The sequence below is a fragment of the Struthio camelus genome, chromosome 7 (genome assembly GCF_040807025.1).
Source record: "Struthio camelus isolate bStrCam1 chromosome 7, bStrCam1.hap1, whole genome shotgun sequence".
In the NCBI taxonomy this organism is placed as follows: domain Eukaryota; kingdom Metazoa; phylum Chordata; class Aves; order Struthioniformes; family Struthionidae; genus Struthio; species Struthio camelus.
In genome coordinates this window covers 7,035,595-7,061,942 of record NC_090948.1, presented here as the reverse complement: position 1 = coordinate 7,061,942, position 26,348 = coordinate 7,035,595, and the positions used below count along the sequence as shown (strand labels likewise).

General features: G+C 40.1%; 1 long non-coding RNA gene across 2 annotated transcripts; it reads right to left on the bottom strand.

Annotated features, from left to right (window-relative positions):
- Window positions 1-1,167: 1,167 nt before the first annotated feature.
- LOC138067918 (uncharacterized) lies at window positions 1,168-26,348 on the bottom strand. Of its 2 annotated transcripts, none has more exons than XR_011142386.1 (3): window positions 26,212-26,348; window positions 21,981-25,694; window positions 1,168-5,319 (listed from the first exon to the last, which is right to left on the bottom strand). It is a non-coding gene; the product is annotated as an uncharacterized lncRNA (long non-coding RNA). The 2 variants fall into 2 exon arrangements; XR_011142387.1 differs by lacking the exon at window positions 1,168-5,319 and adding an exon at window positions 18,418-19,893.

The following is a 26,348-nucleotide window of genomic DNA, read 5'->3' as shown; positions in this document are numbered from 1 at the left end:
TTGATTTGCAGAAATCTACCTTAGGGCGGTCTTGTCCTGCAAAGTCACTAGCTTCTGAATTTCTTGTCAGACATACTTTGTATTCATAGAGTCAGTGGGATTAAAAGGCGCTCCTCTTCCTGTTTAAAAAATACTTTGTAGTTGTGATCAGCAACGTAGGGTGGTTAGGAAAGGGATGTAAAACATACTTCAGCTACATCCATGTAAAATGACAGTAACAGAGTCAAACCGGCGCGCGATGAGAGCAAGTAAGGAAGGCGTCAGAGCCAGACTCCAGAAATTGTCTTTAGTTTGTAGAGTGAACAAGTCTTTTTAACCTGACAGTTTATGTTTGCAGCATGTGGGGAAAACTTTTATCTAATACAGAAACTCAAGGCAATTAATTAGTTATTGAGTTACACCTGAATCACCAGGAGATTAGATGAAAAATTAGGTTTAAACCCATCTGAAACCCTGGTTATGAGAGGCATGTTGAGAGTGATAATCTAGAACTGTCCCTTCAACAGAAATGTATAGTGTGTAAGTTGCAATGCAGCAAGTGTCTTGAAAAAACAAATTGACTGCGAGTGCCTGCTTAGTTGTAGGTGGAACACTGATGCTTCTTTTAGTTTCATTTTGATAGTCAACAACACTATGTAAAAATACAGTGTCCTGTAACCATTTGGCTACTCGAGCTTTCGGAGCAGCGTTGTAGGCATTCCAGCATAAGAGGTGTGAAAGTTCATCTGCCTGCATAATTCTTGCATGAACTCACTTCAGTGGCACATTCCTCCTGCAGGATTATGTTTCAGTTCAGGACACACGTCTCTGACATCATATGACAAAAATACTTAAGTCAAGGAAAATCAGCTGTGAGGTCACACAGCAGAACTATAAGCAAGGTCTGTGGGAGAGTTAAGGCTATCTCTTTCTGGTTTCCTTTAGTGGCCCAATAGTAATTCTCATCAAAAATACAACGTTAGCGCAGAAGACAATGTGGAAATTCAGATTACAGTCATAAAAACATACTATTTACAGGAAGTTAAACAGGTGCTATCCTTTTAAAATATGTCATCTGCTGCTAATGGAGCCTGATTCATGTTACGCTATATAATGGTCAGAGCAGATGGAGCCAAATTTATTTACAACTCTTTTTTTTTTTTTTTTTAAGAAGCAAAGCTAGAGCTTGAATTTATATTTAAAAGTAGATTTCTAAAAGCAGTGATACTACTGTAGAGTTAGGTACCACTCAAAATGAGGAAAGGTTTCATGATCTGTCCTAATAAGGGAAAGTACATCTGGCTGTCCTGGAGCTGCCTAGTTGGAAGATTGTTGCTCTGAGTCACAGTCTCTCTTTGTTTCCTCTGTGGCTCAAGAGTAAACTACACCCGACCCAGCATGTATGTCTTTAACGTATCAGCATAGCTACAGATTTTGCATTCAGGCTGGGAAGAGGGAGGAGAGTAGAGAAAGCGGAAGCAAACAAAGCAAAACCGCCATCTGCTATTCCCTGTAAGCTTGTGCTTACTCTCCATCTTTGCAGAGCCTGCTGCTTCCTAGCGTTGGTACCTATGATGCGGGTAACTGGCAAAGGAGAGGAAAGGGATCCTGTGTAACTTAGATTTCTGCACTAGGGGTACTAGCTGGCTGTGGCTTGACCTTCACTGACAAGCTATGGAAACTTGATTTTGAAATTCAGGTAGAAAGTAATTAGGTTTTTAATAGTAGCGATAACAATTACATCACATTACATTTCAAATACAGCCCTGTGCAACAAACAGCAAACACGCTGTGCTGTGGAATACAAGGTATGCACATACAAATACTGCATTTGCAATAGCTATTCTCAAAAACAAACATAGCCAAAAACAACAACAAAAAAAGCTGCGTATTACTTATTTGAACCACTGTCAAGCATTTAATTTTTCCAATAAGCAAGTAATTCCTAAGTCAGTGAAAGGCAGCAAGTTTCCCCTGCTTCAACTCCCGTACAAAAGTAACAAAAGGGATATGAGAAGGCTGTACAGGGAATCACAGTAAAAGCTTAGGCTATTTCCTGATTGTGCTATCTTGTCCAGCTAATGGTATTTTAAATGCCTGTAGTGGCCTGTTCTCTATATTTAAACTATCACAGCAGTGAGGCATTGTGTTTCCTATAAATATAGCATTTTGACTATTTACACACGGCCAAAGGATCTCCTAGCCTGAGGAAGGAGCAGCAGATATTTGCATCTCTCCCAAGAACGTGCTAAGACAGACCTGTGACGCTGTTTTGTGTCAGATTCCTCCCTTTTCTGGGAGGGAGGCACAAACCCTTTTTTTTGGGGGGGGGGGAAGTGTATTTGACTTTCAAATTTATGTTAGCTCGGTTGTGTTTGCGAACAAGTTTGGGAAGGAAAAGAGTACAAGCCAAACTCCACCCACAGGGCAGCAAAGCGGCACAGCAGTTCATAGAGGCAGTTTGTCCCTCCCTGCACTCTAGTAGCAAAGTGAGCCAGCACTTCACACTTAGCGTACTCGTGGAGGACGTCGTGTGGGGGTCATGGTTTACTTTGCAGTATGACGGACGAAATACAAAAAAAAGCTTCTGCTGGCTGGCTGAAGAGGATGATGGCTAATCTCATTGTGCTTATGAGATGCTTTTGATTTGCTGGGTTTTTCATCTCTTTCCTTAGATATGCATGTATTAATTTTTTAAAATATGCAAGTAACCAAATAAAAGACCCTACTGCATCATGAACATGAACTAAAAGTCTCATACACAAACCTTCAGTAGGCTCCGTCTAAAGGACTAATGGCAGACAGTAACTTCTGGGACTTCTGGACCTGTTATGTCCAAGTACGGAGATTTAGGCATGTTATGAAACTACAATCGAAATTGTCAGCTGTAAGCATTTAGTACAGGATCAATCTTTGATTTTGTTACAAAAACTAGTATTGCCCAATAATGCAAAGTTTTTTCTGAAAGGAAAAAAAAGTAAAAAGGTGAAAAGAGGCTTTTAGAAACACCGAATTGAACTCAGGAGCTCAGGCTCTAGAATACAATTTGAAGCCATTTGTTAATCATATAAAATATGATTTCCTAGAGTTTTAATAGGGTAAATATTAAGACTCAAAATCCAAATGTTTCTCTGGATATGTACATAATACTATCATTAATGACATTTGAACACAATCATTTTGGCAATAATTAGAATGATCTTGCTAGCAGTCTCTCCTGTGTATGTGGTTAGGAATATCTGATAGTGGTACAGGACATTCACATGAAATAGTCTGTTTAAATTGTTTTTCTCTCAAGGCAAAGCATTTGCTTAAAGATAAATAGATGGCACTAAGACTCATTAGCCTTGCTGCACAAAGAACAATTCTTTTATGCTGGTAATTCGGACTTCCTAGCTCTACGCAAGCGACACAATCGTTGTATTGTTTATAGTCTCATTCTACGTTCCTGTGAATGACTATGTGAATGTGAGCAGTTGGTCCACCCTTTGGTAACACTAGATACAAATGCATTCATAGGCCAGCGAATGGCATTCAAAGCAAAAGTGATTTTAAAATGGACAAGAACTCAGCTACAAAGCAGTGTAACATGTACCAATTTTAAGCCAAATGCCTTTCTTTTCTGTTCTGGAATTTTAAACAGCCAACTTTAAAAAGTAAAGAGGAGAGGCTAGTTCAGTTACGGCCCACCTGAATTTTCATTGCTGTCTCTAGAAGATGAGATTCTGCACAAAAGGAAGGAGCAGGTCTAGCCTTCAGTATCATATGACCCTGCAGTATGGTCAAACAGAAGTCAAGGATTTCACATTAAGTTTCCGTTTATAAAAAGAAAAGTGCATTTTCCAGGTATATTTCAGAAAAGAATGCCAAAAGGCACTGATCTGTAAAGATGGGCTTCACATTTCAGAATTAAAAATGGAATATGGAGCTTTTCACCATTTGTCCTTTATGGTTGATGTCTATTCAATGATTGTACAGTATTCTGTGAAGTGTGTTCCACAACATGCAAAAATCACTCTTAATCTCAATTTCCACTAATTGAGACTATTGTTGGAAGTCTCAGGTAAAAGGCTGTAGACTGAACAGTCATGAAAATACATAGCTTCTCCCAAGAAGAAGTGGCACACCTATGAACGAGGTGAGCAGGCAAGAAAATGTAATGAAGCTTGAAGCGTCACTACTTTTACTCTATCCATTCAGTGGATAAACAGAGGATATAAGCCTTCAGGGCTGTTCAGTTGCCTTCACGACTACCAAATTCATTTAAAAAATTGGGAAGTTATGTTAGTTTTAAAACAACGAAAAGAAACACATTGAATTTCACAACGAAGGAGTATAGAAGTTTGCCTGGGTACTGTATTTCTGTGCTATCTGACAATGAATAGATTATATCTGCAAAATCATCCAAATGGATTACCTATAATGTGAAGCCCTGATTTATTGCTTTTAATCATCTGGTGAACTTTGAGTTCCCATCCATTGCTGTCCTGTCAGAAAAATTCATCGCCTTCCATTTGCAGAAATGAGCAATGTCTGGAATAATTCTGGTGGACGACAAGTTAAACATGAGCCAGCAGTGTGCCCTTGTGGCCAAGAAGGCCAATGGGATCCTGGGGTGCATTAGGCAGAGTGTTGCCAGCAGGTGGAGGGAGGTGATCCTGCCCCTCTACTCAGCCCTGGGGAGGCCTCCCCTGGAGTACTGTGTCCAGTTCTGGGCTCCCCAGTACAAGAGAGACATGGCACTCCTGGAGAGAGTCCAGCGGAGGGCTACCAAGATGATTAGAGGGCTGGAGCACCTCTCCTCTGAAGAAAGACTGCAAGAGCTGCGCCTGTTCAGCCTGGAGAAGAGAAGATTGAGAGGCGATCTCATCAACGTGTACAAGTATCTGAAGGGAGGGTGTCAAGAGGATGGGGCCAGCCTCTTCTCCGTGGTGCCCAGCAACAGGACGAGAGGCAACGGGCAGAAACTGAACCACAGGAAGTTCCACCTGAACCTGAGAAAAACCTTCTTCACTGTGAGGGTGACAGAGCATTGGAACGGGTTGCCCAGAGAGGTAGTGGAGTCTCCTTCCCTGGAGATATTCAAAACCCGTCTGGATGTGATCCTGGGCAATATGCTCTAGAGGACCCTGCTTGAGCAGGGAGGTTGGACTAGATGATCTCCAGAGGTCCCTTCCAACCTAAACGATTCTGTGTGATTCTGTGATTCTCTTGGTACATTTCCCACAGGGTTGGTAGGCAGATGATGAATATTTTCTGCAACCTATATAGATCTAGGAGAAGGAATATGAAGAGTCAGTTGTCTCTCTCGTCTTTCCAAGGGCAGAGCTGGGAGCAGATCTGTTAGTAAGAACCACAAAATTTAACTCAGGGAGTTTATCCATTGTATTTGAATTAAATTGAGCTTAAGCTAAGTAAAACCTAAATCAGTATTGCCCAGCTGCCAAAAAAGATGGAGATTTTTACTTCCAAAGGATTGTTGAAATGGTAAGACATACAAGCTTTTCAAAAAGTGCTGGTGCTTCCTTGGTCCCCAGGGTCCCCAGCAGTGCCATCATTTTTCATCAGCTCTTATCTTTCCTTTCATCCCTGCTCTCCTCGGTTGCCTCCCCAACCACCATGAAACTTTTCTCTTTCTCTTGGTCCATTTCCCCTGAGGAAAGAGCGAGATGGAGCAGATTTGTATATGCAGATTTCTCTTTGGACAGTTTAGAGAGCGTGGTCAAAAAAAGTCTGTTGTTCAAATCAAGGAGTTTACATCTCCAGTTAAAGGTGATCTTGATCTTCAATCATTAATCTCCAAACTTGATCAAAACTTCTAGACATCTAGATACCAGGTATAAAGCCAAACAAAGCATATAACCAAACCAAACCAAAGCATGATTGCCACATGCCTGGGTGATGATACCAATATTGTGAAGCAATGATTTAAACCCACCCAAAATACTGAAATCATACGATTTACTCCAAAACTTTAGAATTTGGTAGCTTTGTGACAGGTAAGCATCTGGAATAGATGCTGAAAGCGCACAGAAGAACTACCAACTTTTAAATGACCTCATTCAAACTCTTTTTAAACATTTTACTCATTTTTGAAGACTGTACAAAGAAAGAAAAAATGCTAGCAGTGCAAAACAGTCCAGATGATACAGAATAAATCTATATCAGAGATATTTTATAATTCTTAACAGTAGTTACTTTAGTCTTCTACTCTGTGGAAAGAAAAATACCAGGATTGAAATTGAACTATGGATACTGATTGAACAGTTACACTGAACAAAGGATATAAGGTAGAAAAGGTTATATAATGACAACATAAACAAATATTGGTGCCTAGGTACAGCAGGCATAGACACATTAAAATATTTAAGGTACCTTAATTATTAACTGCCTAGCAACGAGTGCCTGATTACTTCAAAGAAAATGCGTGCTGCTTTGGAAGGCAGAAATCATAGCAATCATTATTAGAGTTTTTTTTTTTTTCTACAGTAGCAACTAGACACATCACTCTGTTGCATAACATAAAATTACATGCATAGGGAAACCGTGCCTTAAATAGTTTACACCTGACTACACTAAGAAACAATATATGATGATGAAACTACAGGATATGTATTTGATAGAGCAGAGGAACTGGCTCTCCGCATCACTGGAGTCTAGTTCTTCCTCTGCCCTTGATTTACAGCATGACCGTAGCAACTCACTTAAGTTCGCATGTTCGTATGTTGATGCTTGCAATTATAATGTAATTGTGCCGTGGTATTTAAGGTCAAAATTTTATTATCCTCTTAGACCTCCTGTATTTCACCGTTGATGAATATTTACCCCAGATACTAACCCAAAGACTAGTCAGTCATGATGAAATGCCCAAGAGCTAAGCTCTCCTGTCAGCTGTTGTGCACAAAAGGATTTGAAGGGCTGTCCCAGATCCTTTACAAACATTTGAGCAAGCATTTAAGGGCTGACCAAAGAGTTTCTTCATATCATGACAGCATGGAAGAGCTTCAGCCATGGATGAGCATCTCGCAGTGCTAGGCGCTGTAGAAATACATAGTGAAAAGTTCAGTTTCAAGGAATGTACCGCCTAAATAAACACCTCCATGGTCTTCTGTGCTAAAATAGAATGTGCTTATGGCTAGAGGATTAGTATGCACACTATCATCTGAGGTGAGCATTAGCCGACGCAAGTTACATGTGACAGTTTGCTGAAAGAATTAATGTATGCTGTGAATCTTACTTCTCTTAATGCTGCTCACGTTACTCAGTGTTACCGTATATTACTCACATAGCGGCCTGTGGTGCTTTCTGATAAGAAATTCTCTAAGGTTTCTGCTCTACACTCCTAAAACTACCCATACAACTGTGTGTTCCAAATGTACAAGCCCCAAAGGCAGAATTTCCTCCCATGGTATTTGTAAAACAGTTGAATGGATTGTGATAGAACATGGTTTTCAGTAATACTTAAACAGACTTTCTAATGTGTTCATTACAGCAGTAATGTGTTCATTACAGCTGGCAGGACGCTCACATGTTGTGGTGGCAGGCTCTAGGAGACAGCTACATTCCTATGAATGATTTTTTTAAAGCTCATGAAAGGCGTCAGGTTAATGCAGGTTTGTTGGCTGTTGGAGGCCTTAGGTTCCTGCAGTTCTAGGTGTAATAATCAACTTTGACATATCCAGTTTTTTAAAAGCAAGGATGCTTTCAAATTTGGGGTCCAGTAGAAACTAGTAGAAATTTACCTGCACGTGAGGCTTTTGAAGCTTCACCTAAAACCAATAACCATTCACAGTCTGTGACTGTGAGTCTGTCACAGTCACACCATTCACCAAAAGAGAAACATTAACTAATTACTGTGCCTCTTCAATCCAAAATCACAGCTCCAGTCCTCTAGAAGAACTAGAATCCATAATCCGCAGCTCCTCCATTCCAAAGCTTGACCCTACCGACAGCTCTAGTCAATCAGCCTCTATATCTGCCTCAAAAGAAATATAAGCCTGCAGGCTTTGGCAGCACAAGCCTTAAACTTTTCTAGCAATACTTCTAGACCCTACACTAGCAGCAGTACACCATTTCCTGCAGGCTTGAAACCGTGCACAAAGCTAAATAAGGAAAAGGATGGTAAACTGCAGTAGAAAAAACACTGAGTGAAGGTGTAGTCTCCAATCCCTTATTCTCAGTGACACCTACTTTTGAGATTATTTAACAGGTTAACATTTATATGGTACACTTGACGTTTCAATAGGAGATGAAGGAATCAGTAAGTTACAAAATCAGGCCCTATATAAATGTTCATCCTGATACATTTTACAGCCTTTACTCATTCACCTGAATTTATGCTTTTACTAAATGAGGAGTGCATAATTTAACCATTTTTATTATTATTTGTGAATTTCTATTGAACTTTCTCCTGATAGACCAGTACTTTATTTGTTGGCCATAAAGTCATATCTTCTTGTTTCTTATTATCTTGAAAAACGTACCAGGGACTAATTTATGCAGGTGTTTTCAGACACTCTGGGGCAACAGCTGAGAGGTACAAGCTGCTCCTTTCCTGTCAGTGGCTTATTAGCTTTAAGCTCCACTGTTTGGGGAAGGATCACTGCCACCACTTTATCAGAGGACCTATGAATGGTATGCGGAGAACAGTGACAGAAGAAGACTTCATACTGCTGTTTTTGGTTCCTTAGGCAGTAGAGCATTCCTTACAACCACCACTCAAATCCAATTACCCTATATTGCCTTAATTCTATTAGAATAAAATACATGTTCTCAGAATTTTAAAGGGAGGCTTGAAGCATTCATTTTTATAATGTATTGATTCAGATTCTGTACCATCTAAGCTCATTCTTCTAGATGGTGAAATTCTTCCAGTGTCCTGTGGCTATCACAGAATCACAGAATCGTTTAGGTTGGAAGGGATCATCTCTGGAGATCATCTAGTCCAACCTCCCTGCTCAAGCAGGGTCCTCTAGAGCATATTGCCCAGGATCACATCCAGACGGGTTTTGAATATCTCCAGGGAAGGAGACTCCACTACCTCTCTGGGCAACCCGTTCCAATGCTCTGTCACCCTCACAGTGAAGAAGGTTTTTCTCGGATTCAGATGGAACTTCCTGTGGTTCAGTTTCTGCCCGTTGCCTCTCGTCCTGTTGCTGGGCACCACGGAGAAGAGGCTGGCCCCATCCTCTTGACACCCTCCCTTCAGATACTTGTACACGTTGATGAGATCGCCTCTCAATCTTCTCTTCTCCAGGCTGAACAGGCCCAGCTCTCTCAGCCTTTCTTCAGAGGAGAGATGCTCCAGTCCCCTCATCATCTTGGTAGCCCTCCGCTGGACTCTCTCCGGTAGTGCCATGAATGTTTTTGTTTCTTCTCCCCATAGTTTTTCCATCGGTGACTCTGCATGGGTCTCCAGTAGAAGTTGTTGATAGAACCTAATAAATCCACGCTGGATACCTCCTCCTCTCACAAAGGGAGAGGAAAGTCAGTTTTTTGTGCCTAGGAATTCCCTTTTCTCCTCTGGTGGATCTTCTCTCTCAAGGATTGCATAACAGAAGCTGCATTTATCACCACAAGTTGGAAATGAATCAGAGTAAAGTTATGTAAGGAATGGACAAAGAAAAGACCAATTTTTTTATTATCTAATGTGGTCATTCCAGTGTGTGATTCAAGTAGATCATGAGCTGTAGGCATGTCTTGGCAAATCAGTTCCATGGATGTTTCAAATCCAAACTCTAACAAACTTAGAATTTTTTAGTGCTTGAGCCAAGTAACGTGTTTCTAACTACTTGCTGCATGGTGCTCTAACAATAGCAAAATCCAGTCAGTGCAGGAAACAAAAAATAATAATGCTAATTTAATATACATTGTATAGCTGATGGCTAAATAATAAAAAAATAGACTATTACAGCATATAAAAATCCCAGCATATACTGTGTAATTTTACACCGTGACAAAGTTATGTTTCTCAGGGCCAGCCGAGCCAAGGTAATCCAGTTGCGTTACTGTGAGCGCAAAATATGGCCCTTTTCTTCTTTTGAGTCGACTATCACCGTTTTATGGACTTCTTAGGTTTATGCATGATGTCAACAGTAACTTGAGGCCGGAATCTGGGAAGACACTTGCACTCCAGTGGCCAGCAGGGGGCAATTCATTCCCAGGGATACGTGGCATCACCACAGGTGCTCTGCACTTCCCTTTCCCGGGAAGATTCCCTTGAATTTACAGAAATATGAGGCTTGGAGACTTCTCTTCAGAGTATGCAACCAATATACAGATAAATGTTACCTCCTGGGTTTCTTCCTTTGAAATCATGGCGCGGAAGGGGATTTATACCTCTTTCTATAGCAGCCACTCTAAAATACACTTCTAATTAAACACGGTGGGTTCAGAGCGGAATTATGAGCTGAAAGAACTTCAGTGTTTCCTGGTACAACTGATTTGGGCCACAGCAGCTCATAGTTCATGTTGCAGAAATCCATCAGCAGTTTCAGGTTGGTTGGTTTGTTTTTATAGGAGCTACTGTTAATATGGAAAATACCTATGAAAGACACAAGACTCCTTAATTTCCTTGATTTTCTTCATGTCCACTATGGCCCTACGAAATACAAGTTCTTGCTCTAACTTAGCAATTTTATGATATGAAAAATCCCATCCTGAGATCAGCATGAGAAACAGTGACACTGAGGTAAGCATTTCCGTGCCAGAGCAGGCAATGTTTAGATCAATATTTCTTATGGCGTGTAAGCATTATTCTTAACTCAGTACAGTGCTGTTCTTATGGGGATAGGCCCGCAAGAGATCACTGAAATCGTTCAATCTTCAAAACTGTAAAACATGAGCAGCAGTTAACTGGTTCTGGTACTCTGCATCAGAGTGATTTTTCCTTATAAGGGACTGGGGAGCTGCACTAGGAGGCTTTTGAGGACTAGCAAAATATACTGTTTCAGCCTTCCTTATCAGTATAGCCCTGCTTCAAGTGGAAAACTGGACTAGATGACCTTCAGGGGTCCCTTCTAACCAACCTTCCCATGATTACTTGCCTGTATCTGCATCCTGACTTCTGAAAGGCTCATTTTAAATGAGCAAGACATTAAAATCATAATAAATTACTCAGCAATACTTTCTTTGGCCAAGGATGCTATTTCTCAAAGCCAGACCAAGCCAGGATTCATACAAGCCGCTTTCTCTTTGAGATGGCGCAATTGCATGTCCTAAAAGATACTATTGCAGTGATTTATGGCAGCACAAAAGCTGCCACAGGCCAGCTGACTCTAATGGTTGCTGCAATCTCTTTTGATGTGACAGCTGATGCGGCCTTCTCTTAAATAACTGAGGCTGTGAGTAAAGGATATGTTAGCAAGAAGCAAAAAATTGAAATAACTGAGCACTGTCCACATAAATTCTTCCTGTTATCACAATGACTGGGGATTATTTTTCACCTAATTTCAATCTCAGGAGGGAACTTTGCATGTTCTACTTTGTACTCACATAGTATTCTAATGCTATGATTCCAAAGTGCTTTCCAGTCATAAAACCCTCCAAAATACTCCACGGGGGGATAAGGCATGTGCCTGTTATTCCAGTTACCAAGTGACATAGTAAATTATTTGCTGAATCAGTAGTATAACCCAGCAGCACTGATTCCCAGTCCATTCTGAATCCTATTGCTACAGGCATACTGCTGTGACATGACATCATTTTTTATTTTATTTTCCAAAAGCTGAATCCAAATACATTGAACAAAACTTGCAGGACATATCCTAACTGAGAATCAAATCTGTGACCACAGTTGGTTTTGTTAGTGTTTAAATTGTATTTGCCTATGGATGCTGTGCCTGATTAAGTATAGGGTAGTAGCATCTATTTTTAACATTGTTAGGACATTTTAAATACAGAGTCTGTATTTATCCTTTTCACTATAATTAACACCAAAGCTTGAGGCTAATCAAATCAGCCAAGCAGACAATGGAATGAATAATGCCTATACTAGTCGGGCTCAGAAACCTCATTTCAGACCATTTTATTTGAGCTGGAAAGTTACCTGGGGACTTGCACGTGCTTGCTTTTTTTTTTTTTTTTTTTTTTTGGTCATGGAGCCAGTGAAGCTACTGCTTCTTTAAAGGTGTAAGCATGGCTGAGTGGGGAAACATGGAATACCAGCTTGTTTCCTCTTTTTTCCCCCCCCATTTTCTATGTAAACCTTTTTCTTTAGATTGCTTTGTCATTGTTGTTTGAGAAAACATTGAAAAAACCTCCCTCAAGTTCTGAAGTATATTTGGACAACAGATTTCCAGAAAGCAAGCATCAGTAAACAGCATAGAAATAAAAAAAGCTCTTGTGAAGGAGGAATGTTTTCTTAACTAGAACAATAAATTAAGAAGCTATGGCCCTAACTTTCAAACAAAGTATGTTCAGGACATTGAGCAAGTGGGGGGCAATTTAATCATATGTAAAGCCTCAAGGAAGTGCTAAAATGTCTTGGCCTGAAATTTGAAAATCTTACCACTTCTCAGGTGGATCTGGATGCCTAACTTCAGCTTGCACTTTATGTACCAAGGGGCAGGTTTGAATTAAATAACCTTTTAAGAACCGCGCCTAGGACATGACACTAAGGCCATCATTCTGAAGACTCTGAAGATAACTGGAAGAAGAATATCAGGAGAAGAAGGGTTAGGTCAGATGAATGTTGGAATTTCTGGTTGCCTAGAAAGTATTTGCAATTCCTAATATGTTGCTATGACTTGACAGGAGCTTTTGCTAGTATTTGATAGATGCACATAGTAGACGAAAGACAGATTGGCAAGAATGGGAATAAGGGTAAGGAAATGTGGAGCTGGACAGAGAGACTAAGCTCTGAAAAAATATGCTTGCAACAGATCATAAAAAGTTGGGAAGAGATTATATTACCTCCTTCCTGTCTCGCCCAACCTGTTTTTAAACTCAGTAGCAGTCGATACTGCACAGATGACCTCAGTAAGTAGTCTATTCCCATATTTATTTATCGAAACAGTTAGGATTTTTTTTCTTTATGTCTAATCTAACTCATTTTGCCTGCAATTGAAGCTCATTACTTCATGTCTTATGTAGCAAAGAGCTAGGATTGTTTAGCCTCAAGAAGAAAAGTCTTAGGGGAGATCTTATCAGTGTGTATCCGTATCTGACAAGAGAGAGTAAAGAAGACAGAGCCAGATTCTTCTCAGTGAAATCCAGTGACAGGATGAGAGCCAACAGGCCCAAACTGAAATACAGGAAAATCCACCAAAGGTAAGAAAAGATTTTTTTACTGTAAGGGTGATCAAACAGTGGGACAGGGTTGTCCAGAACTGTGGAATCTCCACCCTTGGAGATATACAAAACCCAGCGGGACACAGTCCTGGGCAACTTGCTCAAGCTAACCCTACTTGAGCAAGGGGTTAGGCCATATAATCTCCAGAGGCCCCTTCCAACCTCAACCATTCTGTGATTCTGTGACAGTGGACAAAGGAAACAGTTATTCTTGTCCCCTTTCCAGTAATCTTCCTATATATCAAGACTGTTTTACCTGTTTACTAGGAGTCCTCTCCAGACTAAACCATCCTAATTCTTCAAATCATGACTCACAACTACTAAAACTCAGATTATTCTTGATTTCCTTTGGCCTATTTTCAGTTGATTCATATCATTTGTGAAATGGTTGTGAGGTCTTACTGGTTGTAGTGTAAAAGGATTACTGCATAGATCTTACATATAATGGTCCTGGCACTCACCCAGTATAATTGGATTTTTGTTTTCTTTTCTTTGTAGCTGGTTGGTGCTGTTGATTTATATTCAGTTTGTGACCTGAGATTTCCCTAGAACTCCTGATTAACCAGTTGCTCCTGATTCTATATTTGTACAGATGATCATCCTTCTTTGAAATTTTTCTCTTGCCATTCACTTCATTCACTTCAAAACATTTCTTCAACTTGTCACAATAACTTTGTGATGGAATCCTGATGGCCAGTGTGCTTTCAGGCCCTCCTAGGTTGGTAATTCACTAAGTATACAGGCTATTCCATTATTGGAACTATTACTAAAGATATGGAATAGTACTAAACTCAGGAGTTAACCGTTAGTAACCACTCTGCAAGAGAAATTTCCCAATTATTTGTGTATTTGCCTTAGAAGAGTCTTAACGGGACCATATTTCCTTAGATAATTATGAGAAAATCACAAGAGACAGGCTTAAAAGCCATATTAATGTCAATATATGCCCTATCTGCTACTTCACTACTATCCCCCAAAACTACTAGATTGTCATAATAGGAAAGTATATTGATTCAATCTTAAATTCATGTTAACTATTACTTAACTATTTGTTGTCTTGTAGGCATTTGAAAGTAGACTCTTTACTTTTTCTGTTCTTTTTTCAGTTAAGAAATGAGGCTGACTGATGTAGAATTCCCTGGGTCTTCCTTCTTTCCCTTTTTCAAAGCTAAGGGTTGCGGCACAGACTCAGCAATACACACAGAGTCTTAACCCATGATTTTGCAAACATTGGGAAAATAATTGTAAATTAGAAGCCCAAATACTTTTTTTGCTTTCTAGATCCTCAGTGAGCCTCTGTTAGTTTTCACAGATCATCACTCATGTGCAGAAGATTATCATGTATCCACCTGATGCCTCTCAGTTGATGGGATACTGTGGACCCCTAAAATGACAACACATGCTTGCAATTTTTCCCTTTGATACTCACCTAGAGACTTGAATAGATCTGTTTTCTCCTACGTTTTATATGGTGTATCTGGCAAGCCTATGGTGCCTTCATAAACGAAATTAAATCTTCAGTAGACCACGTAATGCTGATTAATATTATTCTGAGATAAACCTTACTCTAGGAATGGCAGGCACATTTATTCGAGAGAAAAATATCTCCTAGGAGAATCTGTAACTGTAAAGGATTCAAAATTACCATTGCCTTGAACATACGTTTAGAAGGACTGTAGAAGTATAATAGTAAAAAAGCTTCTTTGAATAGTTAAAGCCTTGCAACTCTTTGTATGTCTCTCTCTCTTCCCCCTCCCGGTCCCCCCAAGAAGAGGTAATTGACTATAAGTAGTTTCTAGTACTTTTTAATATTTTGTTCAGGAATATCTTTGACCTTTTCTCAGAAACATCTTCCGGTAAAGCTGACTCATCTATGTAGCTAAGCACTCTAATTCTTTGATTTATCACACATAGTCTATAGACAACCCTAAAATATTAATGTTATAGGACTGCCTCTAGCTTTTTTTTTTTGGTGCAGATGTAGTGTATAAAGCTATTATAGGCATGTAGTATCTATATTTCACAAATACATATATATACATATCTGTTGTAGCATAATTAAAATGTCAAACGGAGTGAAAAGTATGTCAGTCAAGTGTTACACATGGCTCGGGTTCCACCTTGGATTCTCACTGGAATTCCCCTTCACAACTGCAAAACCCTCCTGACTCTACGGACAACACAGAACTTCCTTGATTTGTGTGAGGTGTAGTTTTAGGCCAGCTTTTTCTCTTATTATTTCTACAAAAAAACAAGTCACACTTTCATTTATCTGCATACAAATACAGTCATAATCTCTTCCATCACAGCATTTTCAAACACTTTACACATATCTGTAGAGTTTGGCTATAATACCTCCGCACAGCAGTGAAATATTACCTTTAGTCATGCATGTAAACTGAGGTACAGCGAAGTAAAGTAATTTAATCAAGGCCAGAGAGACAGGACAAGGATCGAAATTTTCTCATTTTCATCCCTCTTTTTTAATTTCATGTCTATCATTTATTGCTAGGTTTTATAATGACCTACATGTCATTGCACCAGAAGTGCAAAGCCAGCAACAAACACTTTTAGCCTCTATATGGCAATGCTCATCTAGCCTAGTTATTCAAATATAGAACATTTAATCTCTCAGGAAAATAAAGTTCTTTTAATCTTCTGGTTTAGCCCTTTGAGAGTCATAAGAATTGTAATTACCAGTATGGTACTTAACTGTGCATCAAGTGCTTGAGGACTGCAAATTCTAGACATGCCTTTTTTATCCACAAGCCACAGATGAAGGAAAAGCTGATAGTGTTTTTTGACCTAAATTGTTCCCTAGCTGCACTTGGCAGAAAAGGATTCAGTGTCACTCTTAGAACTTTATATAACCTTACTCTTTTCTTAATGACTAGCAATGGGTTTATCTGCAATATAAATGCAGCTTTAGGTAGAGGTCCTATAAACGTGACTTCTGTTAGAGAGCAGCGGGTATGTCAGTCAGGGTTTTATTACAGATCTCTACGCCTGCTAGAATACATACATTGGCTATGTTAAAAATAATCACCTCTTCAGCCAGCATAGCTGTTCCGGCAAATCTGGTTTAGGTACAGCAAGGCTTACAGGTGACTGCTCTTATTGCTCCAGTTTATGTCATTGGCCAAGGTAACAAGGTAACAAGGTTACTCATGCCAGTAGGAAACACCCCTCCGATGACATCCGCTGTGTCTCATCACAGGGCTCTGCTGCCCTCAGTATGGATGCATCCATGGGTACATCTCCATTACAGCATTTCAGATTGGCTCAGGACTATATTCTCAAGCAATTCTCCCAGTCGTCCCCTCATGTGCGTATCACAAGGCCGTTTTAGAGCACATGACCTGGACTCCTTTCAGCTGGAACCACTCCAGGACTGCATCTAACATGCTCCACTTGCTAAGGGGTCCACAGGACAAAACTGGGGCTAGTCTGAAGCAAAACTCCCGAAATGCGCACAGTGCAGATGCTGAATCCGCAGCACCAGCTGTTCTATTTTCCCAATCCCTTCCTATCGTGCTGGGCTGCTTGCTAATGTAGACACAGTTGGCATTAGTGTATTCTTTGTAATATAGCCGTGATCTAATTCTGCATTGCTCGGTAACTTGTAATGCAGCGCCAAGTCAACAGCACTGAGGTAATCATGACTCCGTAAAATTAGGCTTCTTATGTTCTGTAAGGAACAGGTAAGTTCACTGCTACTCTGGTTACTGTTGTTTGAAGGCCAGTCTCACTAACAATATTTTAGTACGTTATTCTGCAACTGAGCTAGTTCCCTGAATCCAGATCACAACACACTGCACAAATGCTTGTGGCTATGCAGTGCAGGCATGGTACAGGAATAGAAACACACAGCTGGGGAGGAGGAAATGATTTTTTAAGCTGGCTTTAGTAGTATCGTTGCTGAATGTCACAGCCTGTCAAACCTTACTCTGAAGAATTCTTCCAGAACATCTTTTGGGGTAAGGAGAGGAGAATTTGACCCCTAATTAATTTATAGCATAGGCTTTTGCTACAACTACGTAAGTATATATGCCATTTTAAAAACATGTTAGAGATAGCATATAAAAAGGAGTCAACTAGAATGACAGAATAGAAATATTCCATACTATAATGTAATAACTGAATGGAGTACTGAAGTCTGTTTTCCATCAAAACTTGCTAATACTTAAATCCGGGAGAGTTGAGATCACTGGCTTCCAGGCTGATCAAAAATGTCGCATCATCTTATGTTCCACCCCTTAGACATCTGTTTCTGTTATTGTTCCTTGTTTTTTGTAACGGTTTTAAATCTTTGGAGTCTGAACAGACATTACGTTCTGGCTTTGTTCAGCACCTAGCACAGTGCAGCCCTGATCCATAACTACAGTTCCCAGGCACCACAATAACATAAACAAGGCATAAAAAGGAATAATATTATATAAAATACACAATAATGAGTGCTGTGAGAAAGGGGAGCAAGGAGAAAGTAATAAAAATAAAAAAGGAAAGTTAGATTTCTCTTACATTTATTTCCATCCCAGTGCACTGACAAGAGATTTTTGCACTGAATAACTAATACATTTCTTTTTCATGGTATAGCCAAGGACAGGGCGAAAAGTGACAAAAAGAAAAGCGTAACACACTAATTCTCGGCAACTATTGCTATTCTTCAGGTGTTATTTGACGCTTTGCCGTAACAGTATTCACAGCACAAAAAATTATGTTATTCCAAGAGCCATACTATCAAATTGCCTCAATGCTAAGCATCTGAGTAGTCATATTCATAAATAAAAGATAGAAAGTGTGATACATTTCAAGGAAAAAAAAATAGATCCAGTGAACCCAAATAATACTACAAAGATAACTGAATGATTTTTGTTTCTACAATACCAAATTGGCAAAAAAAAAAAAAATCGGGAAAACAAAACTATTTACAAATTTGACACAAGTTGGCTGAATGGTATTGGGTAGAAATGGCCTTTTTTGCTTTTTTTTTTTTTTTTCCTAAAAGACATATTACGTTCCAGAGATCCTAGAATTTTACTTTTTATCTTTTCTAAAGGCAAAAGCCTTGACTTTTGTTTTTTGAAATGTGAACTATTTTGCTCTTTAAAAAGTAACCTAAATTAAAAGAAAAAAAGTGAGGTAAACTGTTCCAAATGATAACCAACCACTTAATTTGCTGTCAAGCTATTTTTTTAAGTTTTATTTTGCTGAATATTATCATTTGAAGAGATGCCGATGGATTTCCATCCCATTTTTATTAAATTTATTTTGCTCTACTCCCAAGACACTGAATTTAACACTGTTTCGTAGATAGAACCCACAGCATGAAGTCTTTGAAAAACTTCTGTAACAGCCCAAGTTCTGACCTCATGCCACCCTAATAAAGACAACATATAGTTGTGAGGAAGCCTATTTTAGAAGCACCCATACCGAACCTTTGATCGGAGAACTGGTATATGTGAGATCTAGAAAGAAAAGGTGCCTGTAAGGCAGAAGTGCAAAAGCCCACATCTAGGAAAAATCAGTGTAGATTTCCTTCATGATTCCAGAAAATGCTCTCTCAGCCCTTAATCAACAAAGAGATTGAAACGGGGCTACAGAACAAGAACTAGAATGTACTTGGTGAGGGCTTTCTGTTTCTGAACTCTATCCTCCTACAAAACTACTGGAAAAGCGCTATGTCTATGTGATCAAATAGGAAAAACGATCTGTTGCAAATTACCTGTGAACCTTATTGAAATGACTATGAAGCCTGACCTGTCATTTACCATGGAGAAATGTATGAAGTAAATGCGGCCTTGATTTTGGACTACTGTCATCACACATGTAATACGTGAAATTACATTGCTGTTCTTGTTGTTACAAAAATTAACTTATATCATTTGTATACAATTTATTAAACATTTTGCCATTCAAATACTGTCAAATAGTTCCCCAGATACTACAAAAAGTATTTAACTGATGAAGACAGACCAAGAACACAGTAAAGCCAAGGAATCATTACATGGGCAATTGTGCTAGTTTGCGAGTCTGCAAAGTGAAATTTAAACAAAATAATCATAGGCAGTCAAAACATCCTCATTTGTTTTTGCAAGTGGTCTCATTGATTTGATCTTAACAGTAAAAGAGAGAAATCAATACATTACCCATAAAGCCATACAGTATATTGCAGATGTTAGCTCTATGCACATCGCTTTAAAGGGAGAATTACACTGTTTTCCTATGGCTTGATTCAAAGTTCAGTGAAGTCAACAGAAACATTCACATCAGCAACGAAGAAGTTTTCAGGGGGAAGAAGGAAATACCAGAGTCTCTCTTCCTTTAGAGATAACAACTATGGCCACCATATGGAAATGTTATTCCAGACGAAAGAAAGCTAAAAATACATTCAGACAAAAATTCTCTTGCTGAACTATTTTCTCCATTTTTTGAGAAAGTTTTCACATTGTTGTCAAAAGCTAATATTGATGCCAGTGGTTTGGTATTTTCTGTTATAAAACATAAAACGCAAGCATCTTGCAGAGTATTAAATATTAAAAAAACACTTGCAGGTGCTTCAGCAGTATTTTGGTGACAACCATTGGCTGCCGCAAACAAATCTCTCTTCATCTGCTAATCAATCTGCCAATCAGAAGAGCAGAAGAGTGTTACTTTTGCCCTTAAGAGGTTACTTCTAAAAGCAGACTTTCAGAGCAGCAGTTTAACATAAAACATAGTATCTCTAAAAAATACATAAAAAACATTTCAGAGGAAGAAAATCACTCAAGAGCCCTTCCTGCACCACAGTTTGCTAAAACATCTTACACAGCTGGGGTAATATCAGATTAGTAAATATATGAGTCAGGATGATGTAAATTAAGTAAAATTAAGTAAATCTGCTTGGAATACTGTAGAAGCCTTCATCCAAGGATGTGATTTCTTAACAGAGTAAGGTATATAGCATCACTGATTTATTATTCAGATTTATTTATTAGTAGGAACGCATTAAAATTATTTGAGCTACAGAAACAGGCAAACTAGTTTGCTTTGTCTGCAAAAAAAACAACTGCAAGAAAATCAGTGGGCATAACAGGAGGCCAGGACCAAATGGGGAACTCCTAACTGAGCTCAAATGCCAAAAGGGAGCATACGAGAAGTGGAAGTGGTCCTGGGCTACCAAGGAGGAATGCATTGCGTGCAGGGATTTGAAATAGAAAGGACAAAGCTCAGCTAGAGCAAAAACTAGTGGGGGGTGCGAAGGATAAAAAGAACGGTTCCTGTACACAGCTAGACCGAATGTACCCTAGGTGAACCAAAGGGGCTGCAAAAATTATTTCTGCTCCTTGCTGGAATACACATATTTCATATGTAGAAGTGATACTTAAACTACATAAGGGATGGTTCAACCCCTCAGTCCAAAGCAAAGTGATAAATGCTTGGATCACATCGCTTACACTAACTTCACCTATGAACTGGTATCTTTGATAGCAAGAGGTAAGACCTAAATATGAAAATATACAGGTAAATAGGAGCGCTTCAAATATGTTATAGGCCATATTGACTGCCAAGAAGATTTTTCTGATGTTTATCTGCAAGTTACCAGGAGCAAGAAAGCCTTTCCAAACAACAATAATAAAAAAAACTGTTCCACCACTTCTGAAAATGGGCATTTATAAATAAAGATCCTCACACTCTTTTACACTGTCATTTTCAACATTGATATCATTCATCTCAGGAAGAGTTGCATAGTTTTCCAATGCATCTAGTCAATTGTACTGCCAAGTATGGACTGTCGTTAAATCAGATTAGTTCACTTCCCATTAATCAACATTTAAACTCGAAAGCAAGCTGCAGGCAATCAGGTAATATTGAGAGAGCGAGCAAATGACTAACTGTCAGCCCACGCATTTCCTTCCCATTAGCTTTTGTCAATGAATCGCAAAAATGCAAAATTCCTTTTCTATTTTCTTTCTTTCTTTTCTTTTCTTTTTTTTTTTTTTTTGCTAACTAAAGCTGACAGGATCATAAAATACCTTCTCAGTTGTGAAAGGAAAACACACTGAATGTCAACAGAACTCTACCTAAGGGGAAAAAACCCTGATCAAAGGATGAACAAGGGCAAAACAAAGTCTATCCTTGAATTCCTGCAGGGAGCTCTGAACGATTTTAATGGCATTGCACTATATCACTAAACTACTTGGAAAATGTATGCAGAATGAAGATGATGATGCAAATGGAGGAGAAAAATATTTAGCAAATGATAGTCCAGACTACCAGGAAACACAGGAAAGAGATGAGAGCAAAAGTAAAGGGATTTGACCTACTGAGATATTCAGTACCTGGTCTTAAACCAGTTAAGTTCTGAAGCACATGCTCATCTTAAAAGATGTCAATGTCCCACCAAATATATTTAATTTGTACATCTAAAGTCAAGCATATGCTTAAATGCCTTTCAAGACTGGATGCTCAGCACCTTCCAAAAAAAAGTTCTTGACTGGTTTTGAATGTGAACGCTTAAAAAGGATGTTTTCCATTTCAGAATGTCCTTGAGTCACATGTTTTGTGGCATAAATAATGGTATATTTGAATAATACATTAATGTAGAAATATTTCATCAGAGAGAGACCAATCCTTGCAAAGAAGGTTTGAAAGTAGTGCTGATAAGCGCAAAGATAAGTAGTTTAATGATAATTGGTATATCTTTTGATTTGTCAGTTGAAGAGGCTTACCTCCCCAGTGGTCTATCCTCCTCCATCAGCAGAGGCTTCTGTCCTCTCAGCTAGAGTGTGCCCAAACAAACATTTGATTTGGCGTGACAGAGGGGAAGCAGAAACCTCTGGCAGGGAAAGGAAACTTCTAAAACGGATCTTCCACTGACAAAACAGACACATTCAGCAAAGCTCAGCCCTCAGCTGCTAGTTGCCATTCCCACTCTGCCGTTGTGACAAACACCAAGGCAACTGCTCATGCAGCCACTCTGTAACTGAGGGGGTGGAATCTGTAGCAGGGGGCAGGATAACTTTTTTACTTATCCTTTGTTCTTACGAGACAAAATGAATTATCTTAGTTAAAAGTCTCTATAGGTTTCTCAGATAATTAATTCAAAATATGTGTAAAAGTCGTGTCACATTTAAAAGTCAAATGCTTACATTTTCGCCAAGGAATGAGGAAATGCTAAAACTGGATGTGAGGTTTACTTGCACCGTCTAGAACACAGCAAGAAAATATTTCAGGCACACAGGTGTGTACATACAGTATCCAGAGACTCAATTATCATATGAGCATTGATTTACTTGAAAGTTTGTAATATGCACTACGCAGCTATAATCCATATGCTTTTCCCTTTTGGTCTACTTTTTTATATAGATACTTATACTCCTTGCGCTTCAGCAAGACGGAAAACCAGGCAGGGGAAAACAACTACCCATGGGCTAGATTCTAGTCCACAATACACACAGTACTGAGGAGCATGTAGATCTGCTTTGATGATGAGAGAGTAGGACACAGATGGGATGATTTGTACGTACAGGTTGCATTTTTGTTATTTCCTGTTTCACTTGTGACTGGCAATGCAGATCATCTAACCTGATATCAGGATTGTGTGTAAGCAGTATCTTTCATACATCCAGGGGTACTTAGTAGATTAAATTTGTATGCTCTTTACAGGGAAAAATTTCAAACCTGTCACCAATGGAGCAATTCCAACACAAAAGAGAGGGACAACTCAAGTTTCCATTAGCGTAGATTCAAAGCCATCTCTCTTTCTCTAGACCTCCTTCTTCTATAAACTTCGAAGTTGTTCTTCCTCCCATGAATCCCCTTTTACCTCACATTTCTGTTCTTCCAGTTTTCCCTCACATTTTTCTCCCTGGAACCTCTCATTTTCCTTCCTCCCTTACAAAGTCATTTGCTTCCCCTAAAACCTTTAAAATATCCTGAACATCTCTCCGCAAACAGTGCTGCTGGAAGGAACTGAATTCTCTAAAGAATAAGTTGCTAGTTTTTATGGCTGTGGGGAATAATTCTAAATTGTTATGTGTACGAATTAGTAACAAAGAAAAGCCCGGACAATTACAAATGGCCTAAGGAATCTGTCATTTCATTTAGGTCAACTTTCTTCCATTCTGATCTTTAATGTCCCCTCTCTGAAAGGACCAGTCTCTCAAGCATGAGTAGTCCTCCATTTCCTTCTTAACTTTCTTCTCTTCATCTCCCCAAAATAAACTCAAAGTCCTCGCTGTGTCCTCAGGATTGCCATCCCCTCTGCTTTCCCAGTTCCTCCCTGTGTATCTTTCCTGGGGAACCGGCATTAGACTTAAGGCTGTGGGCAGAAGTAAAGATGCAGTAGCTTCCTGTCCCACCTGCATATTAGGTGATCCGTATTGCTATAATCTAGCTAGTCAACATGCAATTGACCCAACTAGTCATGTTCAAAATCAGTTCTGCTTTTTCCGCCACTGTTTCCTTGGACTGCACCAATACCTACTGAGAATTAACTTCTCAAGAATCCTCCTCATCTCCCATTAGAGCAAATCTCAGCCCCCAGGCCCTCAAATCGGGCATCACACATTTCCCTGTGAAAATGGGAATGCTGGGAACGCTGCAGCTACTACCACTAAGATGCCTGTGAGCTGTAACTCATTATCTAACTAGACTGCTGCCCCTCTCCCTTTGCTTATGGTGCAAGGAAGGGAAGAGAGAGAGGAGAAGAAAGAGCAAAAAACAAGAATATCTTTTAATTGTCAATTGCCAGCTTCCCTGCAGGATTACGGAGTGACTTCTTTCCAGCAGAAGTTACAGAGAGGCTCCTATTGAGCTAAGCAGTTAAACATCTTCAGAGGCTCTTTGCTGCTGCTGCCCACCCTTTCCTCTTTAGGTGGCTAAAACTGAAAGACATTGTCTCTCTGTCTGAAAGCTCCTGGTGCGTAATCTCCCACTGCAATCACAGCTCTGCTAGTTGTTGTTTCTATATGAAATTTTACAATACCTTCTCTTCCTGATTAGGCTTCATTTTCTTACACTATAAATGCATTTCACTCGCAAGTGAGAAAGCTAACAGCATTACTCTGTTTTGCTAGGAAAGCTGTCTGCATCCTTCTACTTTTAAGAGTCTTTGTGTGTTTGCTTGCCTTCCTCCTCTTCCTACTCATTTGTATCTACTTATTTGCTTGATGTGTATTTTTAGCTCTAATCACTGCCGAATAATAAAACAAAAATACAATAAGGCATACCTAATATTTATGATGTTTTCTTTGTTTGTGTAGATTCAGTTTAGATTTTGCTACAATTAACCAAATGTTTTATTCTTTTTTATATTCTTACCTGATTTTTCCTATTTAAATGAAGTATTTCTTTTTAAAGAAATGTTATAAAGAGCCAGGGTTGTTCCTTAAACTGTGGTCTCCTCCCTTGCACCCTTGGCTGCAGGCACATGTGGTAGTACTAAGAGGAGGTTTTGATTGCCTGTGTTTACTTAAATGTATACTTTTAAACAAGTTCCTTCAAAGGAAATCTTTCAATATCAGACCTATGGACCAATCCATCATGGCACTTCATTTCTGCTTATGTTTGATATGCCTTTGAAAATGTATGACATTGCGCTCATGGGAAAATCAAGAAGAAAGTAATTCAGAAGAGATTTTGTATTTATTAAAGTGTTGAAAAGCTATTTAAGTTCTTCTCTTGCCTAGTACCTGCAGAAGCCATCTCAATTACTAACACAATTCTGTCAATGACATTGGCTGCTCCATAGAAGAATCAGTCAGGACAGCACTATTACGTTGGAAGCTGTAGGGCATTTGCAAAGCATAGCCTTTTCAACATCAGGATCTGTAGTCAAGAAAGGATAGTGAGCCTATTTTACATAACCGCCATGTGGAAAATACTAAGAGAGACTAGAATCTATTGTCAAATCAAATAGAGCTGTTCCGTTTACATCCTCTGTATTATTTTACATTTACTTAATCCCCTCCCAGCAATGACATCAAAGAGGTCAGATCCCATTAGCATATTTAAAAGAAAAATCATAAACTGCTTACACACAAAACTATAGAAAGCCTGGAAGAGAAATGAATTTTCTATAACCATTCGAAAAAGTTATAATCATTCTTTTCAGAAAGAGGGTGGATCAAGACTGATAAAAAGATGAGAACGTTTATTTTCCAGTACTTTGTAAAACCACTTAGATGCACCACTAACTTTCGAGATACACTAAAGATGGTCTTTGAACTAAGCTGCTTCCACACGCCGGTATGTACGGGAAGCTTTTTGTCTACGCCCATCTCTACGTAACTTTTACAGAGAGCGGGACTCCAGCTCCTGTGTGACACTGTAACACACAAAACAAAAGCTCTGGAAACCTGTGGAGAAGAGACGGAGCAGGCTGGGAAGGGTCTGCAGCAGTGAGGAGTCTGTTGGCAGCACCGGACGTTTGTCTGTACTGCCTGCAGAAGAGAGATGGTGAGAATTACCCGCTTATCTAGAGAAGCCCCATCTCTGCGTAAACACACAAAGCCGTAACGAAGCCAGCGCTACGGCGCTGAGATCTCCTTTCGCCGCTAGTCGATACGCTGCACCAGCGCCTGCCTCCTCCCTTCGCTAGTTATTCAAGTTGCTCCCCCCGGGGAAAGGGAGGACGAGCTCGGGGATACAGACTGGCTGCCCAGCCCGCCAGCAGCGGCGGCCGCTCACCCGCGCCGCAGGGGCCGCCCCGCCGCTCGGCCCCGGGTCCTGGGCGGCCGCGCAGGCGGCGGCGGTGGCGGCTGGTGCCGCCGCTTCAGCGCCCTCCCGCCGGGCCCAGCGCGCTCTGCGGACGGCAGCAGCCCGCCAAGCCGCCCCGCGGCGGGCAGACGTCAGCGCTCCTCCCCCTCCTTCCCGTCGTCGCCGTTTAACGGCCGCCCCGGTCCTCCCCCTCCCGCCGTCGTCATTGCCGCCGTTTAACGGCCCCCCCCCGCTCCTCACCGGCGACTTTTGCCGCCGGCGCTGCCGTGTCGCGGTGGGGAGGGGGGGGGGTCTCGGGCTGCGCCCCTCGCCCGCCGCCCCGCTCAACGGGGCTGTGGGGCAGAGACGGAGCCCGGCCCCGCCCGCCGCGGGGCCCC